General features: G+C 51.3%; 1 protein-coding gene across 1 annotated transcript in view; it reads left to right on the top strand.

Annotated features, from left to right (window-relative positions):
• Positions 1-11,999: 11,999 nt before the first annotated feature.
• Positions 12,000-12,614, top strand: part of VANGL2 (VANGL planar cell polarity protein 2) — a 30,824-nt gene continuing 30,209 nt past the window's right edge. The window contains exon 1 of the mRNA XM_062192573.1: positions 12,000-12,309. The gene's annotated coding sequence lies outside the window, so the exon portion shown is untranslated. The remainder of the gene's footprint in view (positions 12,310-12,614) is intronic.

The following is a 12,614-nucleotide window of genomic DNA, read 5'->3' on the forward strand; positions in this document are numbered from 1 at the left end:
TAATGGTTTAATGGAGAAACTGTCATTTGGACTGCACTTTGAGACATTTTGGATGCACTTGATGGTGCAAGGAAGGTTCCCCACATAGAAGGAATAGGAGAGGGGTGGCGCAGTGGGTTAATCCTCTGCCTGAGGCACCGGCATCCCATATGGGTGCCAGTTCTAGCCCCAGCTACTCCTCTTCTGATCCAGCTTCCTGCTATGGCCTGGGAGGGCCGCGGAGGACGGACCAGGTGCCTGGGCCCCTGAACCCATGTGGGAGATCTGGAGGAGGCTCCTGGCTCTTGGTTTTGGATCAGCGCAGCCCCGGCCGTTGTAGCCATTTGGGGAGTGAACCAGTGGAAGAAAGACCTTTCTCTCTGTCTCTCCTTCTCACTGTCTGTAACTCCATCTCTCAAATAAATAAAAATAAAATCTTCACACTTGATCTTAGACAAAAGGCCGAGAAGTAATTAAAAATAAAATCTTTTTTAATATTTATTTATTTATCTTGACAGGCAGAGTGAACAGTGAGAGAGAGAGACAGAGAGAAAGGTCTTCCTTTTCCGATGGTTCACCCTCCAATGGCCACTGCGGCCGGTGTACCACACTGATCCGAAGCCAGGAGCCAGGTGCTTCTCCTGGTCTCCCATGCGGATGCAAGAGCCCAAACACTTGGGCCATCCTCCACTGCCCTCCCGACCCACAGCAGAGAGCTGGACTGGAAGAGGAGCGACCGGGACAGAATCCGGTGCCCTGACCGGGACTAGAACCCGGTGTGCCGGTGCCGCAGGTGGAGGATTAGCCTATCGAGCCACCGCGTTGGCCAAAAGTAAAATCTTAAAAAAAAAAAGAAGGAGTAGGAGGGACAGAGGTTGGAGGCAGGGAAGCGTGTGCTCGGTTCAGGGAATAATAGGAGGTGCAGAGATCTGCAGGAAAGGGGCAGGATGGAGAAGGTGCTAATTTCCAGCTTCCTGTGGCTGTCCCCACCTTGATGGCTGCAGATACCTGAGACATCTGTCAAACTCAACATGTTATCTACCCTTCAAACCTCTTCTCTCCCAGTAGCCTCTAATTTGATGTGTGGCATCATCGTCTTTCTTAACATCCCTGCCTGAGGCTTCTGAGTCACCTTGTCATCTTAAATGCCTCCTTGTCCATCTCACCTTTTCTTTCTTTCTTTTTTTTTTTTTTAAAGGTTTATTTATTTGAAAGGCAGAGTTAGAGAGAGCCAGACAGACAGGGAGAGCCAGAGAAAGAGAGAGAGAGAGAGAGAGAGAGAGAGAGAGAGAGAACCTTCCATCTGCTGGTTCACTCCCCAAATGCTCGAAACACCCAGGGCTGACCCAGGCTGGAGCCAGGGAGCCAGGAGCTTCTTCCAGGTCTCCCATGTGGGTGCAGGGATTCAAGGACTTGGGCCACCCACTACTGCTTTCCCAGGTTCATTAGCAGAGAGCTTGACTGGAAGTGGAGCAGCTGGGACTTGAACTGGTAACCATATGGGATGCCGGCGCCACAGTGCCGACCCCACGCTTTCTTTTCTCTCTCCATCTGTCCCCATGGTCGTGGAGCTGGTGCTCGTGCTCTCTCTCTTTCTCTCTTTATCTGAAATACTGCATTAGCCTTCTTGTTGGAGTCTCCATTTCTATATTCTTCTTTCTTTGAACCACACCTCACACAGCCATTAGTTTCTTGTATTCTCTGAGAATGGATATAAAATTATGTGTGTGTGTGTTTGTGTGTATGTATAAGACACAGAGTCTTTAAAATGTTCATGAAAATGTGTATTATGAAAAAACTAAGCATGAATTTAGATATTTTGAACCAAATAAAGTTATAACAATAAACTTGTCTTTTAATTACATTTTGAATGCACTTTTTAAAAAAAGAGATTTATTTATTTGAAAGGCAGAGATACAGAGAAAGGTAGAGACACACAGAGAGAGGTCTTCCAGCCACTGGTTCATTCCCCAAATGGCCACAATGGTCAGCCTCTGCTGCCTTCCCAGGAGCATTAGCAGGAAGCTAGATTGGAAGTGAAGGAGCCGGGACTTGAACCGGTGCCCATATGAGATGGCAGTGCTGCAGGATGGGACTTTAACTCGCTGCACCATAGTGCCAGTCTGTTCCTTGAACTTTTGAAAGTACCCTCATATATATTCTTCTGGGGAGAGTTTGTAGCTTTCATCAAAATCTTAAAGAGAGTGACAGTCCACCAAAGGCTAAGAGCTACTGCCCTATGTCTTTATTTCAAATTAAACAGTGCTCAGTTAATGTGGTGTAGTTAACAGACTACTGACCAAGAAGCTGGGAGACTTATACTTCTAGTTCCAGCGCTGCCATTAATGAGCACACTGGAGGCTTTGAATTACCTGCGGTGCACCTGTTTCCGCATCTGTAAAACAGAAAGATCTTTCCCAACCTCAAAATACCATCATTTTTACTATTTATAAGCAAATTTCTTTAACATCAGATACTCCACAGTTCAACTCTTTGTCTCTTCTGCTGTGTTCCGTTTCATTAGGCACATGTTTATTACTGTGTGCCCTTCCGAGCTAATTTCTGTGGAAAGATAAATAAGGAGTGCCTCTTCAGAAGCTCACAGACCAGCTGGGCAGAAAGATATGTCAATGAGAAACTACCATACAGTGTCATAAACGCTCTGACAGAGGAGTTCAGAACTTGGGAGAGAGCAAAGAAGGCTCTGTGGGTGAAGGAGCATCTAATTTGGCTTGGGTGGGTGAGGAGGAGTCCCGGAGGAGGCCAGAGTTGAGCCTTGAAGCACGAACAGCACTTTCCAGGCAGAGAATGAGGGTGAAGGCGTTTCAGGCACAGGAAACTCTGTGTGAAGGCAGGACGAATGGAGCCCTGGTTGGCAGAATGAGTAGATGGGTACAACTGCAACACACCTGTGTTGAATGTTTGGCCTTGGAGCAACAGGAAATAAGCCTGGAGGGGGAGACTGAGTCAGGTCCTTAAATCAGTACCGTGAAATTTTGACTTCACATGTAGACGGTGTGCAGACATTGGTTAGCTTTAGGCGAAGAAGGAACAGGCTGATTTCTCCTTCAGAAAAATCATATTGGCAACAGAGAGGAAGGGAATGAAACGAGTTTGGAGGTGATCAAATCTGAATAAGCCAGGAGACTGAAGGCGGAGAGAAGAGAATTTGTTCCTTATAAGCCTATTGCATTCAAGGCATGCAAGGGATATCCAAATTCAAATGTGAGGTAGGAAGTTGGATGTAGATGTCTGATGCCCAGAAGAGACCTGGATACAGGAGTGTTACTAAGTGAGCTCTGTCTGAAGCCACAGAGCAGAGTGACATGTTTTGGGAGAGCATGGAGACGGAGCGCTAGAGGGGCTAAGGACTGAATTCTGGGAAGTATAAATACTTGAAATCAGGAGGGGTGGATACATGGAGAGGATGGCAAGGTCACTGGGACCTGAGTGAAGGAAAGAATGATGATGATGAATCTACTCTTTTAAGAAGGTTCAATGGGGCCAGCATTGTGGCTTAACAGGCTAAGCCTGTGACGCCAGCATCCCCTGTGGGCACTTGTTTGAGTCCTGGATGCCCCACTTCTGATCCAGTTCCCTGCTAATGTGCCTGGGGAAGCAATAGAAGATGTTTCAAGTCCTTGGGCCCTTGCACCTACATGGGAGACCCAGATGAAGCTCCTGGCTCCTGGCTTCAGCTGGGGTTAGGTCAGGCCATTGTAGCCATCTGGGGAGTGAACCAGCAGATGGAAGATCTCTCTCTGTCTCTCCCTCTCTCTCTCTGTAACTCTGCCTTTCAAATAGATAAAGTAAATCTTTAAAAAAAAGTTTGGATGAGAAGGAAAAGAAAGGGAAGTGAAACGAGAGCAGGCTGAGAGGGATGGATGGATTTGGTTTTCTTATGTCTGGCAGGTGGAGATGAGTGTAGGCCACAGGTCCTGGAGATACTGGGGATGGGGGATGGAAGTGGAAAGGCTGCACACTTGCTTTCTTTTTTAAAGGTTTATTTATTTATTTGAAAGTCAGAGTTACACAGAGAGAGGAGAGGCAGAGAGAGAGAGAGAGAGAGAGAGAGGTCTTTCATCTGCTGGTTCACTCCCCAGTTGGCTGCAATTGGCCAGAGCTGCGCCAATCTGAGGTCAGGAACCAGGAGCTTCCTTCAGGTCTCCCACGTGGGTGCAGGGGCCCAAGTATTTGGGCCATTCTCTACTGCCTTCCCAGGCCATAGCAGAGAGTTGATCAGAAGTGGAGCAGCTGGGACTCGGGCCAGTGCCCACATGGGATGCCGGGACTGCAGGCGGTGGCTTTACCCACCATGCCACAAAGCCAGCCCCAAAGCTACACACTTGGAGACTAGTTCTAATCAAGGGATGGGGGAGTGCTTATTCTTCCAAGAAAGGAGGAGGGAATCAGAAAGACTTTAATTCAGTGGTTCTCACCTTAGAAGTGCTGAGATAATTTTAGGCAAATGTTGATAGAAGTATCTGGTTTAATTAGTCTGGTATGGTCCTGAGCAGTGGTATGTTTTCAAAGCCTCCCAGGTGATTAAAATCTGCACTCAAGGTTGAGAACCACTGGCTTAATTGTAGGTAACTTTTTAGATTTGTGATAATGGCATTGATTTAAGGAAACTTACACTTAAAGGTTGAATGAATTTGGAGTCATAAAAGTTTGGGACAAGTGATGGGTGGAGAAAGAGAAGAAAGTTAGAAGGAAGGGAACTAACACTAATTTAGTGACTTTATGCAAAAGAGAAATAGAAATGAATGAAGTTTAGTCCTTTTTAAAGAGATCAGGATCTTATGTGACAAGAAGACACCTCACAAAAACCCAACAACATGGAAGAGGTCAGTTAAAGATTTTTTTTGACATCTTTCTTCACTATAAGAAAAAAAAAGTCCTAGCTATTAAACGGTATAGACTGGAAATACTCTTTATTTATTTATTTATTTTTGACAGGCAGAGTGGATAGTGAGAGAGAGAGAGAGACAGAGAGAAAGGTCTTCCTTTGCCGTTGGTTCACCCTCCAATGGCCGCTGCGGCCGGTGCAACTCGCTGATCCGAAGCCAGGAGCCAGGTGCTTCTCCTGGTCTCCCATGGGGTGCAGGGCCCAAGGACTTGGGCCATCCTCCACTGCACTCCCGGGCCATAGCAGAGAGCTGGCCTGGAAGAGGGGCAACCGGGACAGAATCCGGCACCCCGACCAGGACTAGAAACCGATGTGCCGGCGCCGCAAGGTGGAGGATTAGCCTGTTGAGCCACGGCGCCAGCCTGGAAATACTTTTTAAAAAACAGCTACAATTTATTTTTTTATCATTTTAAAAATATTTATTTATTTGAAAGACAGAACTTGAGAGGGACAGAGAATGAGTGAGCAAGTGATACAGGGCTCTTCCATACAGTTTTACTCCCCAAATGGTTTTGTTAATTATTTATTTTAAAAGATTTATTTATTTATTTGAAATGCAGTTACAGAGAGACAGAGAGAGGGAGAGAGAGAGAGAGAGACTTCCATCTGCTTGTTCATAAAGGCTGGAGCTGTACCAGTCTGAAGCCAGGAGCCAGGAGCTTCCGCCAGATCTCCCACACAGGTGCCGAGGCCCAAGGCCTTGAGACATCTTTCACTGCTTTCCCAGGCCACAACTGATAGATTGATCAGAAGTGGTGCAGCCAGGACTCAAACTGGCACCCATAAGGGATGCCGGCACTGCAGATGATGGCTTTATCTGCTATGCCACAGCTCTGGCCAACCCCAAATGATTTTTTTTTTTTATTTGAAGGACAGAGTTACAGAGGGGTAGAGACAGAGAGAGGGGTCTTCCATCTGCTGGTTCACTCCCCAGATGGCCGCAACGGCCAGAGCTGCGCTGATCCGAAGCCAGGAGCCAGGAGCTTCTTCTGGGTCTCCAATGTGAGTGCAGGGGCCCAAGGACTTGGGCCATCTTCTACTGCTTTCCCAGGACATAGCAGAGAGCTGGATCAGAAGTGGATCAGCCGGGACTCGAACCAGTGCCCATATGGGATGCTGGTGCTGCAGGCCAGGGCGTTAACCCGCTGTGCCACAGCACCGGCCCCAGTTTTTTTTTTTTTTTAAAGATTTTATTTATTATTTATTTGAGATGTAGATTACAGACAGTGAGAGGGAGAGACAGAGAGAAAGGTCTTCCTTCCACTGGTTCACTCCCCAAATGGCTGCAATGGCCAGAGCTGCACCGATCCGAAGCCAGGAGCCAGGAGCTTCTTCTGGGTCTCCCACGAGGGTGCAGGGGCCCAAGCACTTGGGCCATCCTCTGCTATTTTCCCAGGCCATAGCAAGGAGCTGAATTGGAAGTGGAACAGCCAGGACTAGAGAACTGGCACCCATGTGGGATGCCGGCACTGCAGGCTGAGGATTAACCTACTGTGCCACAGTGCTGGCCCCAGCCCCCAGATGGTTTTAACAAGCAGGTCTGAGCCAGACTGAAGCCAGGATCCCAGAACTCCATCTGGGTCTACCCACATGGGTGGCAGGGGCCCAAGTACTTGAGACATCCTGTGTTGCCTTCCCAGGCATATTAGCAGGAAGTTGGATCAGAAGTGGAGCAGCCAGGACTTGAACTAGCATTCCAATATGAGATACTGGCATCACTTGTGGTGAATTAACCCTCAAGGGGGTAGAGAGAGAGAGAGCGAGCACGAGAGAGCGAGTGCTCTTCCGCTCTTCTGGTCATTGGTTCACTCCTCAAATGTCTGCAACAGCCAGGGCTGGGCCAGGATGAAGCCAGGAGTCCAAAACTCAATCAAAGTCTTCAACGTGGGTGGCACAGCCCTTGTGGCTATACCATCACCTGCTGCATCCCAGGATGCACAGTAGGCAGAAGCAGAGCCAGGGCTTGAATGCAGGCTCTCAGCTACAGGTTGTGGGCATCCACAGCAACAAAGCACCTTTACTGCTATACCAAAGGCTCACCTCCGGAAGTACTTTTGTAAGCATTGGGAGTAGTCTTTCTAGGAAGGTGGGTGTTGAAGGAAGAGCTCTAATTATTCTGGGAGATCAAACTGTCCGCAGGCTCAGCAGCAGGACTGGAAGAAGATAGTGAGTGGCTGTGGCCTGGCATGTGACTACAGTACTGTGGCCACCCACACCTGGGGGGTGGCTGAAGTTGCTAATCACTCACTCATGTTGAAACACTGATGGCCATCCTGCTAGGGTGTGAACTTTCTTGTTTTTAAAGTTTTATCTATTTATTTTTATGTATATATATATATATATATATTTTTTTTTTTTTTTTGACAGGCAGAGTGGACAGTGAGAGAGAGAGACAGAGAGAAAGGTCTTCCTTTTCCGTTGGTTCACCCTCCAATGGCCGCCGTGGCCGGTGCGCTGTGGCTGGCGCACCGCGCTGATCCGAAACCAGGAGCCAGGTGCTTCTCCTGGTCTCCCATGGGGTGCAGGACCCAAGGACTTAGGCCATCCTCCACTGCACTCCCGGGCCACAGCAGAGAGCTGGCCTGGAAGAGGGGCAACCGGGACGAAATTTGGAGCCCTGACTGGGACTAGAACCCGGTGTGCCGGTGCCGCAGGCAGAGGATTAGCCTATTGAGCCGCGGCGCCTGCCTATTTTTATATACTTGAAAAAGGTTGGGGAAAGAGAAAGAGTTATATCTACTAGTCAGATCATTTGCCAAATGTCCACAACCATCAGGGGTGGGCCAGGCTAAAGCCAGGAGCCTAGAACTCAGTCTGGGTCTCTCATGTGGGTGGAAGGCACCCAAGTACTTGAACCTCACCTGCTGCCTCCCAGGGTGTAAATTAGCAGGAAGCTGGATTGGAAGAAAAAGACCTGGGATTTGAACCAGACACTCGATGGGATGGGTGTGCCCTAAATGGCAGCTTAACTGGTGTGCTACAACACCTACCCCTAGGATGGGACGCTTCTGTTTAAGTAGAGGTGCTAAGGATCCCCCTTTCTGACAGCAGTGCTGTAAAAAGCCCTACTTTTGAGGCCAGCACTGTGCCGTTGTGAGTAAAACCGCTGCCTGCAGCGCTGGCATCCCCTATGGGTGCTCCACTTCTGATCCAACTCCTTGCTAATGCACTTGGGAAAGCAGCAGAAGCTGGTCCAAGTGCTTGGGCCCTTGCACCCATGTGGGAGACCCGAAAGAAGCTCATAGCTTTGGTCTAGTCCAACCCTAGCCATTGTGGCCATTTGGGGAGTAAACCAGTGGATTCTTTTTTTTTTTTTTTGTATTTACGTTTTATTTAAGCTATACAAGTTTCATGTATTTCATATATACAGATTTAGGAACACAGTGATACTTCCCACTTTCCCTTCCCTCCAATACTTTTTCTTCCTCTCTCTCCCATTCCCACTCTTAATTTTTATAAAGATCTACTTTTTAATTAATTAATTATTTTTTAACCTTTTATTTAAGGTATACAGACTTCATATATTTCATAAACACAAATTTAGGAACAGAATTCTTCCAACCCCATCCTCCCTCTCCTATTCCCATTCTTATTTTTAACTAAGAAAAGATCTACTTTCGGCTTCCTTAAGGACCATAAAGTTCTAACATAAAATAAATACATCTTCAAAAAAAAAAAAACCCTACTTTTCACCAGCGTGGAAGATCCAACCTTTGCCATGGGGCCTGGGCCTGATCTCCAGGTCTGCGCACAAGGGAACGGGTGCTTCTATGTAGCCCAGGCATTCCTTTGCAGAGGAGGCAATGCAACCCTTTAAGCAGCCCCCTGCTTTTTTTTTTTTTTTTTGCTGATCACAGTGAACTTTAATGTCTCCCCCTTGGGAGACTTTGGGAGAGGTTGCCTTTGAGGACACCCCAAAGATGCTGTGGCTCTTTGGAAAGGAGTGGGTCCAATCTTATGGAAAGGCACATGAACGTGGGGCTCAATCTTCTCTGGGCAGAAGGGTAAGAGGTATGGGTGTGGGTCTGAGTTCTTGTTGACTGAGATGGTTGGTCCTGGATGGCCACTGGAGTGGCCAGGGGCAGCCTTGGGCCCTCAGGCTGGATGGATGCTGCTATGGTGGTCACCGTCTACCCAGCTCACCAGCTCATTGCTCTGGGCCCCCTCCATGGAGTCACTGGCATGGATGACGTTCCTGCTGATGTGGACACTGAAGTATCCATGGATGGTCCCAGGGGCAGCCTCACAGGAGTCGCTGTTTCCTATCAGAGCCCTAGAGGCACAGACCACGTTCTGGCCTTCCCAGACCTGGTGTGCATGAGCCACATAACAGCCGCAGGAACACAGCACACCTGAAGAGGGCAACCATGGCACCGATCTGCACTTGGTCGCCACCCCCCGCCCCCCAGCTGCCCTTAAAGTTTCATTTATTTATTTGAAAGAGTTACAGAGAGAGGTAGAGACAGAGAGAAAGAGGTCTTCCATCCACTGGTTCACTCTCCAGATGGCCGCAACGGCCAGAGCTGTGCTGATCCGAAGCCAGGAGCCAGGAGCTTCTTCTGGGTCTCCCATGTGAGTGCAGGGGCCCAAGGACTTGGGCCATCTTCTACTGCTTTCCCAGGACATAGCAGAGAGCTGGATCAGAAGTGGATCAGCCGGGACTCGAACTGGCACCCATATTGGATGCCGGTGCTTCAGGTCAGGGCTTTAACCCGCTGTGCCACAGTGCTGGCCCCCTGAGAAGTTTTCTATCCACTAATTCACTTTCCAAATGGCTGCAAAGGCTGGGGCTGGGCCAGGTGGAAGTCAGAGACCTATAACTTAATCGGGGTCTCCCACATGGGTGCGGGGCCCAAGCACATGGGCCATTTTCCACTGCTTGCCCAGGCACATTAGCAGGGAGCTGGATTGGAAGTGGAACACGCCCATATGGGATGCTAGCACTGGAAGCAACAGCTTTACCCGCTAAACCACAGCATCAGCTCCTCTTGGGGAAAATCTTGGTGGCAAGTCACCGCAGTGCTGTCCTTCCTAAAGAATTTGGCTAGGTGCTTAGGACCCTAGGGCACACGAGCCTTCTCTTTGGGTCTGCTTCCTCACTCTGAACTGAGGCTGGGTGAAATCCGTCCTAGGGAGAAGATGGAGCTGGGTCAGAGCATTGCTGGATGGGACACACCACGCCAATTAGATTTAATGTGAGACTGCTCTACGGCCCAGTGCTTGCAGTGCAGAGGTGCAACCAGAAGCCTCCAATCTCACACTACACGGAGAGGCTGATGCCTGCTATCTGGTAGTCCCGGAAGCCTCATCTGTTGCCATTCTTAGGTTTCAGGCTTCAGGTGGAGGTAGTCTACAGCATCATCCACTAAACGTTTTCACACTTCTTTGGGCCCTTCTGAGGTCTGTGAGACAGGCTAGCAGCAAATCTGCCTGAGTCAGACGGCGCCGTGGCAGCCCGACACCAGCAAATTACACACTTGCTGGCAGTGTGCTCCGGGCAGGGCCAGGAACGTACCTCCCACCTTTCCCCAGCTCTCCTGCCACTTGTCTTTCATACCTCCGGTTGTAGTCACTGCCAGGACCACCTGTACAGCCCAGGGCCCGGCCCACGGTTGGCACAAGGTGAATGAGTGCATGCAGGCACTTGGGTACCTGAAATGATGACTCTGCATCTTTCGTGCAGTGCTGGTGCTGACTCATTCACTGACCCACTATATGGGAAGAAGGGAAGAGGAGAGGCAAGGGTTTGGGCGAAGGAGAGGTTATGTGTGTTATAGTTCTCCATCTCTGAACCATCACAGGGCAGACAAAGGCGTCCCTGTCCTCACCTTCCCTCAGATTAGCCCGGACAGCCGAAAGGCATGAAGTTAGGTCTCAGGCCAAAGTGTTCATCAGCGCCGAGCAAACTCTGCAACAGGATAGGAACAGAGGCTGACGCGGAGTCTCCTTCGCTGGGGTTTCTTAATCACAGGGTTGGAGGGCAGGTATGGGAAGTGGAGGCTGAGCGATGTGGACAGGGCCTTTCCCTGCGGGGGGAGAAGTGTGTGAAGACGCTTTTGAAGTGATACTCCTCCTGCTAAGTGGTGGGTAGCACAGCAATAATACTAATATAATATCATATAATACTACTCCTGCTTTCACTCACTCACTCACTTCCTCCCTCCAAGGACGTCCCAGAGCCCAGGCCAGAACCCTTCAGAACCCTACCTGGTTTCCTGGCCTGCCCTGCCCTGTGCCCCGTATTTTCTGACAGTCTGCAATCCCCGCGTAGCGCCTTCAACTCGAAAGTATCCGAAACTCCTCGGGCAGACAGCCCTGCCAGCCTCGGCTTGGGGACCCGACCGCCCCTGGCATTTTGACTCCGTAGGTCTCCAGGGGAAGCCCCCTCCCCTCCAAACTCCCTGCGCCCTGCTCCTTTCCAATTCCCCGGTCCCGCGGGGCAGGGTTCCCTTTGTAATTAATCCCGACACTCAAACCAGGGGGAGGGAGCGTCTCAGACTGGCTGGGCGGGCGCTGTTCGCAGCGAGCACATCCAGTAATTGAATTTTTTGGGGGGTGGGGTGGGAGGGGGGTACGGTGGTGATCGTGTCAGGGAAATCCCCACACGCACCGAAGAGGATAGCGTCTCTCGCCACTAATTAAAATCAGGGATGAACCTCCTTCTGCAGCCCTAGGGGGCAAAAAAAAAAAAAAAATCAATCTTCCCACGTCTCAGATTCCACTGGATTTCGTGTAGCCCAGTCTGTGGCCCCCAAGACGAGAACACGGCCACCCCCAGGGGGTCTGGGGGCTCCGTTTCCGACAAGGAGGTCGAGGAAGACAGCCCCAGAGGCGGCAGCAGGCTGGGCCAAGGCCCAGAGTCGGAGTTCCCCCTGCTCACCGTTCCGGGCTGGGGTCGCTGCCCGGCCGCCGATTCCCAGCACCGGGGAGGGCCGCTGGGCGCCTGGACGCACAGAGCTGGGGGAGCGCAGACTCCGGGAAGAGCGCGACCGCAGACAATGGACGCGGCGGCGGGAGGGGCGGGGGCTGCGGGAACAGCCGGGAGGCGGCACCCGGGAGCGCGCGCTCCCCCGCCCCCTGCACCCCCCACTCCCGTCCCCTCCCCCTCTGCCCCTTCCCCCTCCGCCGCCGGCTCCCGATCTGATTCCTGATCCCTGATTCCTTGATCCTTGGTCCCGCCATGGGAGCCTGAGCGCCCCGGGTTCCCCCGGCCCCCTGCTCCTGGGGCCTTGAGGGGGAGAACGCAGTGGTCTGGGACGGAGCAAGGGGTGACCAGACTCAGGAGCCCCCCTCGACACCCCCTATCGCCCGCGCAGCCCGTCCGGGAGCGCGGAGTTCGGAGCGACCCGGGGCGCTGCGGATACAAAGGCGCCGGGCCGAGCGGGGCGCCCGCCAAGCCCACCGGCAGTTCGCAGCGGCGGGTGAGTGCCGGGCCGCGGGGGCGCGGGCAAAGTTTGAAAAAAAAAAAAAAAAGAAAGAAAGAAAGAGAAAAAAAAGGAGCAGAGAGGAGGAGGACAATCACGCAAGGGGCCAGGGGGTGATCGGCCCCAGAGCGAGCGGGGTGGCTTATGGGGGAAGGGGGGCTCGGGGCAACCCCCCTTCCGGTCCGCTCTCCCACCGCACAGCGGAGTACCCCACCCCCCAACTTTGGGGAGGGGAAGGGGCGCGTGGGGAGGGGGCGGAGCCCGGGCCTGGCGAGCCGGGGACTTTCCTGGGCCCCGGGCGG

The sequence above is a fragment of the Lepus europaeus genome, chromosome 5 (assembly GCF_033115175.1).
Source record: "Lepus europaeus isolate LE1 chromosome 5, mLepTim1.pri, whole genome shotgun sequence".
NCBI classification, from domain to species: domain Eukaryota; kingdom Metazoa; phylum Chordata; class Mammalia; order Lagomorpha; family Leporidae; genus Lepus; species Lepus europaeus.